The sequence below is a fragment of the Coregonus clupeaformis genome, chromosome 24 (assembly GCF_020615455.1).
Source record: "Coregonus clupeaformis isolate EN_2021a chromosome 24, ASM2061545v1, whole genome shotgun sequence".
Lineage (NCBI taxonomy): Eukaryota > Metazoa > Chordata > Actinopteri > Salmoniformes > Salmonidae > Coregonus > Coregonus clupeaformis.
In genome coordinates this window covers 19,258,650-19,275,017 of record NC_059215.1, presented here as the reverse complement: position 1 = coordinate 19,275,017, position 16,368 = coordinate 19,258,650, and the positions used below count along the sequence as shown (strand labels likewise).

The 16,368-nt window shown below is 40.2% G+C and overlaps 1 protein-coding gene across 3 annotated transcripts in view; it reads left to right on the top strand.

The window, feature by feature from the left end:
• Nucleotides 1–2,188: 2,188 nt before the first annotated feature.
• The window catches only part of LOC121537960 (F-actin-monooxygenase mical1), a 48,250-nt gene continuing 34,070 nt past the window's right edge, over nt 2,189–16,368 (top strand). For 2 of the 3 annotated variants that reach the window (XM_041845638.2, XM_041845636.2), the window contains exons 1-2: nt 2,189–2,291; nt 2,709–2,779. The gene's annotated coding sequence lies outside the window, so the exon portion shown is untranslated. Of the gene's footprint in view, nt 2,292–2,688; nt 2,780–16,368 lie in introns of all 3 variants that reach the window. The other variant, XM_041845637.2, reaches the window with a different exon arrangement.

Below are 16,368 nucleotides of genomic sequence, written 5' to 3'. Positions count from 1 at the left end.
CGTATTTTTGTTCTCACTGTTCGTTGGCAATATTCTAATTAGCATGAGTTATGTTACGGGTCTCTTTTCCATCCACCCTAGACTTTTAAAGCCACGGGGTTCGTAACAGTCCATTGCATGAAATCTAAATAAAAATAAATTTAAAGTACAGGTTGTAACGCAACAAAATAGGAAAAACGCCAAGGGGGATGAATACTTCTGCAAGACACTGTATCTTGGCCAAAGGCTGTGCAACCAAGTACTAGCTATGGGTGACAATTTTGTCCATGCCATTTGTCTTTTATTTTCTAATTAAATTGGTTCTTCAATGTTGAGTTAGTGGTTACTAAACGTTCTGTTTATGTATTTCAACTTATTTGAGAATAAATAGCGAATTATTTAAGAGCAGTGCAAGGGTGCCACTATATTTGCCACAACTGTACATTTACATGTCAATGTCTCCTATTACTATGTACATTGATGGGAGGCTGGTTTGCGAACTGTTCCTCTGTTATTGTTACAATTAATGTTAGTGTTTTTATAGAAGACAGCTGATTTATATGTAACTGTGGATAGAAGACGTGCATCATAAATACAACTTTTTTTTATTTAGGTAAGACCAACTTCTGGAGACTGCCAAGATTTCATAAACCACTAAACGCATACACTGTTTTCTTCAGACATTATTAATCTTCTATAAGACTGCAATTATTAATTTGACTTGTTATTTTCTGTCCTGTGAACATATGGAGCAGCAGATTGACTTGTCTGTTGTCTTAATCCTAATGTAATCCCTATTGTTCATATTGAAAAACCAATGTCATGTCTCCTTTGGGTCTTTCTCCTCAGCCTATGCAGTTTTTGGATCTGTGATATTCCTATGTAAAATCTTTTTTACTGCATTCAGTTGACATTTTTTGAATTTCAGGCAATGTTTTTGCTGTTGTCTAAATACTACTGTATATTGTTTAAAATTCAAATGACAGTTGAAATAAAATTTGTAAATTGCCGACTAATCTGTCACTTTGTGATTTGTTGAAAACGCAGTAAATTATGTTTCTTATGTTGACTGTACTTCATCAAAATTGGTTGAGCAACCAGACAGTGAGTCAGTTGATGCTTTCCAATTTCCAGTAAATGGTGTCTAGCTACACATATAGAGAGAAATAGTAATGGCGTCTTTTTGTAGGCACTAACTCCGCCATGGTTCGTTGGACAAAGCCTATGGGGAACATTTATGTTTTTTTTGGATAGACTCCGAAAATAAGGTCTGTGGTAAACACAAGCTTGGGAGATCTTACACGTTTTGTTCTATGAGATCATGTTAATTAGCTATCTGCACTTTTTGTGAATTTTAAAGCATTTATGTAATAGAAAAAACAAAGCACATAAAAGGCTTCATAATTCCTTAAGGTCGTGTTAACCAACTGATATTATCTCATAGAACAAAACATATGATCTCCTAAGCATGTGTTAACCTCAGACCTTATTTTCGGCATTTATCCCAAAACCCTATTTTCCGCATAGGAATGGCTGAACCAGAGGTAACTCATTTCCAGTTTTTAGGACTACAAGCTGGCGAGCTCTATTCTCCTGATCCGTAACAGACCTGATGCCAAATTGAACTTCAGGCCTACAACTGGAGCCCATTAGGCTTTCGTATCATTCTGAAGTGATGGCATCCTTTCAGTGAGTTTATACAGGGTGGAGGTAAAGGTGCAGTGACTCACTGTCATTTTATCCAAAAGCATCCTGGAGTTCAACGGACTTTGAGCTAGATTGGTCTAATTGCAAATCTTTGAGATACTAAACGGATATCATTTTTAGAGGTGTTGTAAACATACCATTCCTGATGTCATTTTTAGAGGTGTTGTAAACATTTTAAACAAATATGTCAAATACATATTTTATGTTATTGAGTAGCCTAGGCTAGATATTATATTAGGCTACTGTAGTCCTGTTTGTCACATCTTCATTCAATATACGATATGATAGAGAACATGATAGAGAACAACATAAAAACATTGACATGAACATTTTAGTGTTATATTACTTTAAGTGAAGTGATATCCTGACATTGCATAATTGGCAGAAACTCAAGGAAGAGTTATCCTAATGCCTGGTGAGCGCGCGTACAGCGCAAGTGAGCAAATAAACGATTTCGGTTTTTCACTTCCTGATTTGAATGGAATAACCAATGAACGGACGATACACTGACCGATTTCTTTCGGGAATTCGCTTTCACTTAACAAAGACAGACCGAACAGTTCTAACTTCATGATTACGCTCTATTTATAACTTTACTCGACAAGGTAATGTATGAATTTATTTTGTAAATGTTGTCAACATGTTATGTTGTTGCCTTGTTGTGCTGATGCATTTTATTCGGAAATTTACTGACTGAATTCAGGGATAGACACAACCGAGTCCAGTAATATTCCAGATACTAGGCTACTTTGAAATATAAATCAGAATGTTCTGTTGGCAAGGATTGGCACACACCATATTATTCAGCAACACCTTTTCCTGTTATTTTCATTTATTATTGTATGAAGCAACCTTGGTAGTGTTTTTTTCTCGCTACCTCCCTCCCTCACTCTACCTCCCCACTTTCCCCTCCCTCCCTTCCTCCCTCTCTCTTTTGCTTTCTCTCTTTATATTGTGGCTACTGTTCCACTGTCCCTGCCCCTTTACTGGTCCCAACTTTAGGCTGCTCTGTCATGTTACAGAGGCATCCAGCATCCTGACAATATACACAGCATTGGCAGACCCTTTGTTCTCAGCCAACGCATGTGATAGGGTAAGTCAACAAACATTTTCCACTGTTGTTCTCCTCAGAAGTATTGAAATAACTTGTTGATCATTGCTCAAGCACTTCATAAGGAAAGGTTCTTCCTCACTCTTCATGTTTTTTTTCTTCTCTTGGCTATGTCCATATTTGTTATGCCAAGATTCTCTATGTTTACATTTTAGTTGACGCTCTTATCCAGAGCGATTTACAGTTAGTGAGTGCATACATTTTCATACTGGACCCCCGTGGGAATCGAACCCACAACCCTGGTGTTGCAAACGCCATGCTCTACCAACTGAGCTACACGGGACCAACATATGTTCTCTGTGAGTGTAGCATTCTTAACCACATCACCACAAGAATTAAGAACAGGTAAGACCTGTCTACTTCTTATCTTCCACCACAGTAGCCAACGCTGCTCTTTCGACAGTATGAGCAAGTATACTACTGTTGTCTCTCTTAAATTATATACTCAGGATATTGAGTATGAAGAAGAATGAAACAGCTTTATCAAATCAAAACCAAGTCAAATTGTATTGGTCGCATACACACACTGTATCTAGCAGATGTTATTGCGGGTGTAGCAAAATACTTGTGTCCCTAGTGCCAACAGTGCAGTAATGTCTGTTAGAAGTCTGCTGCATGACCAATAAGAAGTACCAAAATATGACATCCAAAATTAGGCTGAGCAAACAGTCATAGGAGTGTGACGGACACATGACTGAGAGAAGATGAGATGACGATGAAAAGCTGGGGACAGTAGGATGGTAGGACATTCAAGTTGCACACCACCATAACTGGCTATGAGACTATTGCAGCTCTGTGGGTGTAACATTTACTGACAATTTTGATACCTTCTGGAAACAAAGCTCGTATTATAAGGAGGATGGGATCCACCCAAATCATTTGGGTTCCTGGATCCTTTCACAGCATTATAAGGCTGCGTTGAGACAATGACTTGTCAATGACCCAAGTCCAGCTCATTTAATCCCTACCATTGTGTCATTGAGTTGTCATAATGCTTCATCAAATGTACATTATCCTAGGGGCGTTGGGAGACACAATGTAAATAACCTAATTTATGTCCCTCTTACCTCCCGGAATGCCTCTGCTGATCCTACAGCTATTGTATGCAGTAATCAAATGCCTGTGAACCAGAGTAGAACCAGAGTAAAACTGTTAGCACTGAGGTGGTGTGCCCTAGTAGGAAGTCCACTGTGTGCAGCTCACCCTGCACTAATAAAAACAACACAAGTATGTCTTAACTATGCTAAGCTTACAGTAAAGCAAGAAAAATAATCAAGCATCCCAGAAAAGTGTTAAAAATAGCCCACGTTAACATATGTAGCTTAAGAAACAAGGTTCATGAAATCAATAATTTGCTAGTAACAGATGACATTCATATTCTGACAATCTCTGAAACTCACTTAGATAATACCTTTGATGATACAGTGGTAGCAATACAAGGTTATGACATTTACAGAAAATACAGAATTGCCAACGGGGTGGTGTTGCGGTCTATATTCAGAACCACATTCCTGTAAAGCTTAGAGAGGATCTCATGTTAAATACTGTTGAAGTAATATGGCTACAGGTTCAACTACCTCACCTAAAGCTCATTCTGGCGGGAAACTGCTACAGACCACCAAGTGCTAACAGTCAGTATCTGGATAACATGTGAAATGCTTGATAATATATGTGAAATCAATAGAGAGGTATACTTTCTGGGTGATTTAAATATTGACTGGCTTTCATCAGGCTGCCCACTCAAGAGAAAGCTTCAAACTGTAACTAGTGCCTGCAACCTGGTTCAGATTATCAATCAACCTACCAGGGTAGTTACGAACAGTACAGGAATGAAATCATCAACATGTATTGATCATATATTTACTAATGCTGCAGAAATTTGTTTGAAAGCAGTATCCAAATCCATCGGATTTAGTGATCACAAAATAGTAGCCATATCTAGGAAAACCAAAGTTCCAGAGGCTGGGCCTAATATTGTGTATAAGAGGTCATATAAGAAGTTTTGTAGTGATTCCTATGTTGTTGATGTGAAGAATATTTGTTGGTCCGTGGTGTGTAATGACGAGCAACCAGACGCTGCACTTGACACATTTTATGAAATTGCTTATCCCAGTTACTAATAAGAATGCACCCATGAAGAAAATGACTGTAAAACTGTTAATTTCCCGTGGATTGATGAGGAATTGAAAAATGGTATGGTTGAGAGGGATGAGGCAAAAGAGATGGCAGATAGGTCTGGCTGTACAACCGATTGGCAAACATACTGCAAATTGAGAAATCATGTGACCAAATGGAATAAAAAGAAGAAGAAACTACACTATGAAACAAAGACAAATGGACATAAGGAATGATAGTAAAAAGCTTTGGAGCACCTTAAATGAAATTTTGGGCAAAAAGGCAAACTCCGCTCCATAATTAATTGAATCAGATGGCTCATTCATCACAAATCCCACTGATATTGCTAACTACTTTAATGATCTCTTCATTGGCAAGATTAGCAAACTTAGGCATGACATGCCAGCAACAAACGCTGACACAACATCCAAGTATATCTGACCAAATTATGAAATACAAGCATTGTAATAGTTTTCCGTAAAGTAAGTGTTTAAGAGGTGAAAAAAGCCACCGGGGTCTGACAACTTGGATGGAAAATTACTGAGGATAGTAGCGGATGATATTGCCACTCTATTTGCCATATCTTCAATTAAACCCTACTAGAAAGTGTGTGCCCTCAGCCATGGAGGGAAGCAAAAGTTATTCCCCTACCTAAGAATAGTGAAAGCCCCCTTAACTGGCTCAAATAGCCGACCAATCAGCCTGTTACCAACCCTTAGTAAACTTTTGGAAAAAATTGTGTTTGCTATTTTACAGTAAACAAATTGACAACAGACTTTCAGCATGCTTATAGGAAGGACATTCAACAAGCACAACACTTACACAAATGACTGATGATTGGCTGAGAGAAATTGATGATAAAAAGATTGGGGGGGCTGTTTTGTTAGACTTCAGTGTGGCTTTTGACATTTTCGATCATAGTCTGTTGCTGGAAAAACGTTTGTGTTATGGCTTTACACCCCCTGCTATATAGTGGATAAAGAGTTACCTGTCTAACAGAAAACAGGGTGTTCCTCTCCAACAAAATCCAGGTAGAATCAGGAATTCTCAAGGGCAGCTGCCTAGGCCCCTTACTTTTTTTCAGTCTTTACTAACGACATGCCACTGGCTTTGAGTAAAGCCAGTGAGTCTATGTATGCGGATGACTCAACACAATACAAGTCAGCTACCACAGCGACTGAAATGACAGCAACACTTAATAAAGAGCTGCAGTTCGTTTCAGAATGGGTGGAAAGGAATAAGTTAGTCCTAAATATAAAAAAAACCTACAAGCATTGTATTTGGGACAAATCATTCACTAAACCCTAAACCTCAACTAAATCTTGTAATGAATAATGTGGAAATTGAGCAAGTTGATGAGACTCCATTTCTTGGTGTAACGCTGGATTGTAAACTGTCATGGTCAAAACATATTGATACAACAGTAGCTAGGATGGGGAGAAGTCTGTCTATAATAAAGCGCTGCTCTGCATTCTTAACAGTGCTATCAACAAGGTAGGTCCTACAGGCCCTAGTTTTGTCGCACCTGGACTGCTGTTCAGTCGTGTGGTCAGGTGCCACAAAGACGGACTTAGGAAAATTGTAATTGGCTCAGAACAGGGCAGCACAGCGATTGACATGCATATTATTAATGTTAGCTTTCTGTGTACATCCAAGGGCCCCCTGGCTCAAAGTGGAGGAGAGATTGACTTCATCACTATTTGTGAGAGGTATTGACATGTTGAATGCACCGAGTTGTCTGTTTGAACTACTGGCACACAGCTCGGACACCCATGCATACCCCACAAGACATGCCACCAGAGGTCTCTTCACAGTCCCCAAGTCAAGAACAGACTATGGGAGGCGCACAGTACTACATAGAGCCATGACTACTTGGAACTCTATTCCACGTCAAGTAACTCATGCCAGCAGCAAAATTAGATTTAAAAAACAGATAAAAATACACCTTATGGAACAGCGGGGACTGTGAAGCAACACAAACATAGCCACATGCATACAAACACACAATAACATACGCACTATACACACATGTATACGTGGATTTTGTGTTATAGATGTGTGGTAGTAGAGTAGAGGCCTGAGGGCACACACTTAATATGTTGTGAAATCTGTTATGAATGTATTGTAATGTTTTTAAAATGTATAGCTGCCTTAATTTTGCTGGACCCCAGGAAGAGTAGCTGCTGCCTTGGAAGCAGCTAATGGGGATCCATAATAAATACAAATTTACCGTTACTGTATTTGACACACTTTTTTTATTTGTTTCCCTAAGTAGGTCTATTGAGAGAGGGACTTTAACCTTGACTTTTGTGCCCACATGCAAGCTGGTATTTTCTTTGATAAGGAAGGATTAATCATTGTCTGAACACGAACACTTGCATTTGTAGCTTCTCTGGTAGTACCAGCTGTATGGCATGTACAGTGAGGGAAAAAAGTATTTGATCCCCTGCTGGTTTTGTACGTTTGCCCACTGACAAAGAAATGATCAGTCTATAATTTTAATGGTAGGTTTATTTGAACAGTGAGAGACAGAATAACAACAAAAAAGTCCAGAAAAACGCATGTCAAAAATGTTATAAATTGATTTACATTTTAATTAGGGAAATAAATATTTGACCCCTCTCAATCAGAAAGATTTCTGGCTCCCAGGTGTCTTTTATACAGGTAAAGAGCTGAGATTAGGAGCACACTCTTAAAGGGAGTGCTCCTAATCTCAGTTTGTTACCTGTATAAAAGACACCTGTCCACAGAAGCAAGCAATCAATCAATCAGATTCCAAACTCTCCACCATGGCCAAGACCAAAGAGCTCTCCAAGGAGGTCAGGGACAAGATTGTAGACCTACACAAGGCTGGAATGGGCTACAAGACCATCGCCAAGCAGCTTGGTGAGAAGGTGACAATGATGTGTATTTTTTATGGATTATCAGATGAAATTGAGTTAATCATGAACATATAGTTAACATTATTTGTGGCTAACTGAATTGGGCCGTTTGTTTTTGTCTCTCTCTTCAAACACAGTGAAGGGAGCGGCACCAGGGTTGAATAGAGTTTGGGCTAGACCTTTGTCTCCTTGGTATCTTCTTGATTTATTACAGCTTGAGGGGGTGAGGTTTGTGTGATTTAGGGCCTGTCATGTTTAAGCTAAACATGAGTGTGTGTGCAAGACAGGGGAGCGGGTGACTGGTTGGAGTAATAGTTCAGCCGTCCTCAGGGACAAAGGAAGTGGGCGGAGCAATAAAAGAGCGGGAAAACTGAAGAGGACTATATAAGATGGAGGGAGACCTTAAGAATGGGTGAAACAAGGATGTTCACTATGGGCATATCTATTTATTGTGGCCATCGAGATGTTAGCTATTAAAATCAGATCCAATAATAATATCAGAGGATAAGAAATACAGGGCTTAAAAACAAAGGTGTCATTGTACGCTGATGATTCATGTTTTCTTTTAAATCCACAACTAGAATCCCTCCACAGCCTCATAGAGGATGTAGATACATTTTCTAACCTCTCTGGATTACAACCAAATTATGACAAATGTACTATATTACGTATTGGATCACTAAAAAATAAAAAATTTATATTACCATGTAGTTTACCAATAAAATGGTCTGATGGTGATGTGGATATACTCGGAATACATATCCCAAAGGAAATAAATGATCTCACTTCAATAAATTTTAATAGAAAGTTAGCAAAAATAGATAAGATCTTACTACCATGGAAAGGAAAATACCTGTCAATTTGTGGAAAAATCACCCTGATTAACTCTTTAGTATTATCCCAGTCTTGCCTACGCCTAGCGAACAGTCTTTTAAATTATATGAGAAAAAAATATTCAATTTTATTTGGAACGGCAAGCCAGACAAAATTAAAAGAGCATATTTATATAATGAATATGAATTCGGAGGACAGAAATTATTAAATATTAAAGCATTAGACCTATCACTAAAAGCTTCAGTCATACAAAAGTTATACTTAAATCCGAACTGGTTCTCAAGCAAATTAGTAAGATTGTCTCACCCAATGTTCAAGAAAGGCCTTTTCCCCTTTATTCAGATTACAACCTCTCACTTTCAGTTATTTGAAAAGGAAATCATCTCCCAAATGTCACTATTTCTAAAACAAGCCATAGAAAGTTGGTTGCAATTTCAATTTAATCCTCCAGAAACGACAGAACAAATAATGCAACAAATATTGTGGTTAAATTCAAATATACTAATTGACAAAAAACCTTTATTTTTTGACAGAATGTTTAAAAAAGGTATGATCTTCGTAAATGATATCATCGGTAGGACTGGTGGAGTTATGTCGCACATGCAGCTAACAAAAACATATGGAAATGTCTGCTCTACCCAAAATTACAACCAAATAATTGCAGCCTTACCGCAAAAATGGAAGAGGAAAGTGGAAGGGGGAGAAAGTAAGGAACTTGTCTGTCGGCCTTGCATTAAAGAACATAATTGGTTAAGGAAAACTGTGATAAATAAAAAAGTATATCAGTTTCACTTAAGGACCAAAGGATTGACAGCCGTCCCATATAGATTGCAAAATAGTTGGGAAGAGATCTTTGACGTACCGATCCCATGGCATAGTGTTTATGAACTGACACGCAAAACGACACCGGATTCAAAAATTAGAATCTTTCAATTTAAATTATGATATAAAATTCTTGCTACCAATAGAATGTTATTTATATGGGGGATACAATCTTCCCAGCTCTGCAGGTTTTGCTGTGAAGAGACAGAATCATTAGATCATTTGTTTTGGTTCTGTCCATTTGTAGCTTGTTTTTTGGACACAGGTCCAGGAATGGCTAAAGGATTGCAATATTTACCTGGAACTAACCTTGCAGATAGCATTACTGGGTGATCTGAAAAGTCATAGTCAATCAATCAATAATATAATAATACTTTTAGCAAAAATGTTTATTTTTAATTCACAATCTGTAGAAGCAATGAGAATAGAGAGGTTCAGAATTTTTGTGAAACATCACAGTACGGTTGAAATATATATGACAAATAGAAATCCTATATGGATGGTGTTAAGAGATAGATGGGAGGTATTGAATAGAGTTGAAGGATGGGACTAATAACAAATAACAACAAATAATAACAAAGATAGCTAATAATGTAAGCATACTGTGTCCATAATAAGTATATAGGTTGTATGTTGGGAGCTTTTGGGAAGGAGCACAGTTAGAAAGATATGGCATATAGAAGCAAACCGGATGGACACCATGAAAATGATCGGAGAGGTTGAGAGTAGAAGAAGTTCAGGAGCAAAAAAAAATATATATATATATATATATATACAGTGGGGAGAACAAGTATTTGATACACTGCCGATTTTGCAGGTTTTCCTACTTGCAAAGCATGTAGAGGTCTGTCATTTTTATCATAGGTACACTTCAACTGTGAGAGACGGAATCTAAAACAAAAATCAAGAAAATGACATTGTATGATTTTTAAGTAATTCATTTGCATTTTATTGCATGACATAAGTATTTGATCACCTACCAACCAGTAAGAATTCCGGCTCTCACAGACCTGTTAGTTTTTCTTTAAGAAGCCCTCCTGTTCTCCACTCATTACCTGTATTAACTGCACCTGTTTGAACTCATTACCTGTATAAAAGACACCTGTCCACACACTCAATCAAACAGACTCCAACCTCTCCACAATGGCCAAGACCAGAGAGCTGTGTAAGGACATCAGGGATACATTTGTAGACCTGCACAAGGCTGGGATGGGCTACAGGACAATAGGCAAGCAGCTTGGTGAGAAGGCAACAACTGTTGGTGCAATTATTAGAAAATGGAAGAAGTTCAAGATGACGGTCAATCACCCTCGGTCTGGGGCTCCATGCAAGATCTCACCTCGTGGGGCATCAATGATCATGAGGAAGGTGAGGGATCAGCCCAGAACTACACGGCAGGACCTGGTCAATGACCTGAAGAGAGCTGGGACCACAGTCTAAAAGAAAACCATTAGTAACACACTACGCCGTCATGGATTAAAATCCTGCAGCACACGCAAGGTCCCCCTGCTCAAGCCAGCGCATGTCCAGGCCCGTCTGAAGTTTGCCAATGACCATCTGGATGATCCAGAGGAGGAATGGGAGAAGGTCATGTGGTCTGATGAGACAAAAATAGAGCTTTTTGGTCTAAACTCCACTCGCCGTGTTTGGAGGAAGAAGAAGGATGAGTACAACCCCAAGAACACCATCCCAACCGTGAAGCATGGAGGTGGAAACATCATTCTTTGGGGATGCTTTTCTGCAAAGGGGACAGGACGACTGCACCGTATTGAGGGGAAGATGGATGGGGCTATGTATCGCGAGATCTTGGCCAACAACCTCCTTCCCTCAGTAAGAGCATTGAAGATGGGTCGTGGCTGGGTCTTCCAGCATGACAACGACCCAAAACGCATAGCCATGGCAACTAAGGAGTGGCTCCGTAAGAAGCATCTCAAGGTCCTGGAGTGGCCTAGCCAGTGTCCAGACCTGAACCCAATAGAACATCTTTGGAGGGAGCTGAAAGTCCGTATTGCCCAGCGACAGCCCCGAAACCTGAAGGATCTGGAGAAGGTCTGTATGGAGGAGTGGGCCAAAATCCCTGCTGCAGTGTGTGCAAACCTGGTCAAGACCTACAGGAAACATATGATCTCTGTAGTTGCAAACAAAGGTTTCTGTTCCAAATATTAAGTTCTGCTTTTCTGATGTATCAAATACTTATGTCATGCAATAAAATGCAAATTAATTACTTAAAAATCATACAATGTGATTTTCTGGATTTTTGTTTTAGATTCCGTCTCTCACAGTTGAAGTGTACCTATGATAAAAATTACAGACCTCGACATGCTTTGTAAGTAGGAAAACCTGCAAAATCGGCAGTGTATCATATACTTGTTCTCCCCACTGTATATAATATAATTATTGTAAAATTAACTCTGTCCATAAGGTGTAGATAGTAAGTATAGACCGGAAGTAGAGGCCTGGGCATTGTTGTTCACTAATTTACTCCAAGTAGGGAAAGGATGGTGGGGTTGAAAAGTAATAAAGGGGAGTATATATATAAAAAATAATTGGAAGTGGGATTGGAAGTGATGCAGACAATTACATTGATAGAAGATACAATCTATCTGCAATATTAAGCTGATCCATTCCCCCAAAAAAAAAAAAAAAATGGGTGCCCCTCTACAGACGGGTATCGGCTTTGTTGAAAACTTTAATAAAGTCATTTCTTGATGCAACAAAAACTGTGTCAGACCTTATTTGTAATAAAGTATAGTGGTTATTTTCCACAACAACAACAGTTGGTGCGATTATTCGCAAATGGAAGAAACACAAAATAACTGTCAATCTCCCTCGGCCTGGGACTCAATGCAAGATCTCACCTCGTGGAGTTGCAATGATCATGAGAACGGTGAGGAATCAGCCCAGAACTACACAGGAGGATCTTGTCAATGATCTCAAGGCAGCTGGGACCATAGTCACCAAGAAAACAATTGGTAACACACTATGCCGTGAAGGACTGAAATCCTGCAGCGCCCGCAAGGTCCCCCTGCTCAAGAAAGCGCATATACAGGCCCGTCTGAAGTTTGCCAATGAACATCTGAATGATTCAGAGGAGAACTGGGTGAAAGTGTTGTGGTCAGATGAGACCAAAATGGAGCTCTTTGGCATCAACTCAACTCGCCGTGTTTGGAGGAGGAGGAATGCTGCCTATGACCCCAAGAACACCATCCCCACGTCAAACATGGAGGTGGAAACATTATGTTTTGGGGGTGTTTTTCTGCTAAGGGGACAGGACAACTTCACCGCATCAAAGGGACGATGGACGGGGCCATGTACCGTCAAATATTGGGTGAGAACTTCCTTCCCTCAGCCAGGGCATTGAAAATGGGTTGTGGATGGGTATTCCAGCATGACAATGATCCAAAACACACGGCCAAGGCAACAAAGGAGTGGCTCAAGAAGAAGCACATTAAGGTCCTGGAGTGGCCTAGCCAGTCTCCAGACCTTAATCCCATAGAAAATCTGTGGAGGGAGCTGAAGGTTCGAGTTGCCAAACGTCAGCCTCAACCTTAATGACTTGGAGAAGATCTGCAAAGAGGAGTGGGACAAAATCCCTCCTGAGATGTGTGCAAACCTGGTGGCCAACTACAAGAAACGTCTGACCTCTGTGATTGCCAACAAGGGTTTTGCCACCAAGTACTAAGTCATGTTTTGCAGAAGGGTCAAATACTTATTTCCCTCATTAAAATGCAAATCAATTTATAACATTTTTGACATGCGTTTTTCTGGATTTTTTTGTTGTTATTCTGTCTCTCACTGTTCAAATAAACCTACCATAAAAATTATAGACTGATCATGTCTTTGTCAGAGGGCAAACGTACAAAATCAGCAGGGGATCAAATACTTTTTTCCCTCACTGTACAAGTCACTACTGTTTTAATGGATGACTCATCGAAGAGCTTTGTGGTTATGAATTGAATGATGACTGGGTAATGATGTTGGTCATGATTTTGATCGTGTTTAGTCATCTCCAGTGAAGCAAGTTCCTGAGTAATTTGATAGATGGCATTTCTTTCTGTGTGACTCTTGGTAACAAAATTGAAGATGTGGATCTGACAGCTATAGGGTTGCAACTGTACATTCTGCACAGTCATTGCAGTGGAACTATTCTGCCCTACAAAGGCAAAATGCAGTAACTACGTAATTATTTTTACTGCAAAATCTGACTTCAAAGTCTTCTGTCTCGACAGACCGCAATTTCTGAATCTCCATTATATACTCTGATCAATTGGCTTGTTCTCAAATTAAATCAAATCAAATTTTATTTTCCACATGCGCCGAATACAACAGGTGAAATGCTTACTTACAAGCTCTTAACCAACAATGCATTTTTTAAAGATATATATATTTTTTAAGTGTTAAGTAAAATAAATAAAAGCAAATAACTAAAGAGCAGCAGTAAAATAAAATAACAGTACGGAGACTATATACAGGGGGGTACCGGTGCAGAATCAATGTGCGGGGGCACCGGCTAGTCGAGGTAATTGAGGTAATATGTACATGTGGGTAGAGTTAAAGTGACTATGCATAAATAATAGACAGAGTTGCAGCAGCGTAAAAGAGGGGGGTGGGGGTGGGGGGGCAGTGCAAATAGTCCGGGTAGCAATGATTAGCTGTTCAGGAGTCGTATGGCTTGGGGGTAGAAGCTGTTGAGAAGCCTTTTGGACCTAGACTTGGCGCTCCGGTACCGCTTGCCGTGCGGTAGCAGAGAGAACAGTCTATGACTAGGGTGGCTGGAGTCTTTGACAATTTTGAGGGCCTTCCTCTGACACCGGCTGGTATAGAGGTCCTGGATGGCAGGAAGCTTGGCCCCAGTGATGTACTGGGCCGTACGCACTACCCTCTGTAGTGCCTTGCGGTCGGAGGCCGAGCAGTTGCCATACCAGGCGGTGATGCAACCAGTCAGGATGCTCTCGATGGTGCAGCTGTATAACCTTTTGAGGATCTGAGGACCCATGCCAAATCTTTTCAGTCTCCTGAGGGGGAATAGGCTTTGTCGTGCCCTCTTCACAACTGTCTTGGTGTGTTTGGACCATGATAGTTAGTTGGTGATGTGGACACCAAGGAACTTGAAGCTCTCAACCTGTTCCACTACAGCCTCGTCGATGAGAATGGGGGCGTGCTCAGTCCTCTTTTTTTTCCTGTAGTCCACAATCATCTCCTTTGTCTTGGTCACGTTGAGGGAGAGGTTGTTGTTCTTGTGTCAGGAAACTAAATATCACATTAATCAGATAATATACCTGGCCATTACAACCAATCAAATATTTCTGACCAAATTCATAGTTACTGCATTTTGCCTTTTGTAGGGCAGTTAATTCACACCATGTTAGATCAATGGATAACATCAAGCTGTCAACTAGCTTTTCTTTAGGTTTCAAACATGACATACAGCTACACAGCCAGACCAGTTACACATAGGTTGGAGTGGGACTGCTGTAGGATATATTGGCCAGTCAATCGTGAGTCATCTAAGCTGTGAACAGCAGTAATGATTTGATGGTGTAAGATGAGGCAGGGTTGAGGACAGGCCATGGTAGTAAGATTTAGCTTCATCAGCTCCATGACAGCACAACTATATGAGGGCCAAAGAGAAGTCAGGAAAGACATGGTTGCCCTGTTTCTAGGAGCTCCTAGCCAACTTTGCAGTATATTTTGTTGTCATTTCCTACATTATTTGCTCAGACCATTTCTTGCGTTATTACCTACAGCCGAAAATAACTTTGGGATATTAGATCGGCGGTCACTAGCATTTCTACCAGAAATTAGACTTCCCTGAATTGGTGTTTGAACTCCCCGAGGAAGTTCCATTCATCCCGGGGGCTGCACTAAAACGCTGATTCTGGAGAAGAGGAAGGAGGAGTGGGCTCCTAGTAAGACTCGGGAGGCGTGCATACAATCCACCTCTTCCGAGTATATTACTCTCTAACGTTCAGTACACAAGCTCAAGGAGAGAATCTCCTTCCAAAGAGACATCAGGGACTGTAACACTCTGTTTTACTGAATCATCCCCGTCCATTCAGCCAGTGGGGTTCTCCGTCCATTGTGCGGACAGGAAGAAAGAACTCTCCTGGAAAAAGAAAGGTGGAGGTGCATGTTTTATAATTAACTACTCATGTTGTGATTGTGGTAACGTACAGGATCTCAAATCCTTTTGTTCTCCCGATCTGGAATACCTCACCATCAAATGCAGACCGCTTTACCTCCCGAGATAATTTTCTTCGGTCATCGTCACTGCCGTGTATATTCCCGGGGTCTGCAGGGGTGTGTACTATGCCACTGCTTATAATTATAAGTTAAGTATAACTATAAGAAATGTAAGATGTGTCAAATAAATTATATCCAGCTCAGGGCTCCAGCTATGCATTTGGTTTGCTAGCTAAGTGGCTAGATGTCAAGATCATGCTTCTTGGTTACAGCAGAGACATTCAATCCCCTCCTGGAACAAGGTAACTGTTGCCTAAATTGTTTTGTGCGCCCCCCCCAAAACAAAAAAAAAAAAAAACTTCTGGTAATACCGTATACGGTACAGAAATGGTATGACATGACAGTATAAAATAAATCTGGATGCCGCCCAACCCTAAACTACACTGGACTTTGTGCAAACTGGAAACCGCATATCCTGAGGCTGCATTTATTGTAGCTGGGGACTTTAATAAAGTAAATCTGAGAAAAATGCTACCGAAATTCTAGCAACACATCTCCTGTACTCCTCGCACATTGAACACTCATTGCTACTCCCCCTTCCGGGGCGGCTAAAAGGCCCACCCCTCCCTTCGGCAAATCAGATCACGCCTCCATTTTGCTCCTCCCCTCCTAAAGGCAGAAACCTAAACAGGAAGTACCTGTGGCATGGACTGTTCAACGTTGGTCTGACCAATC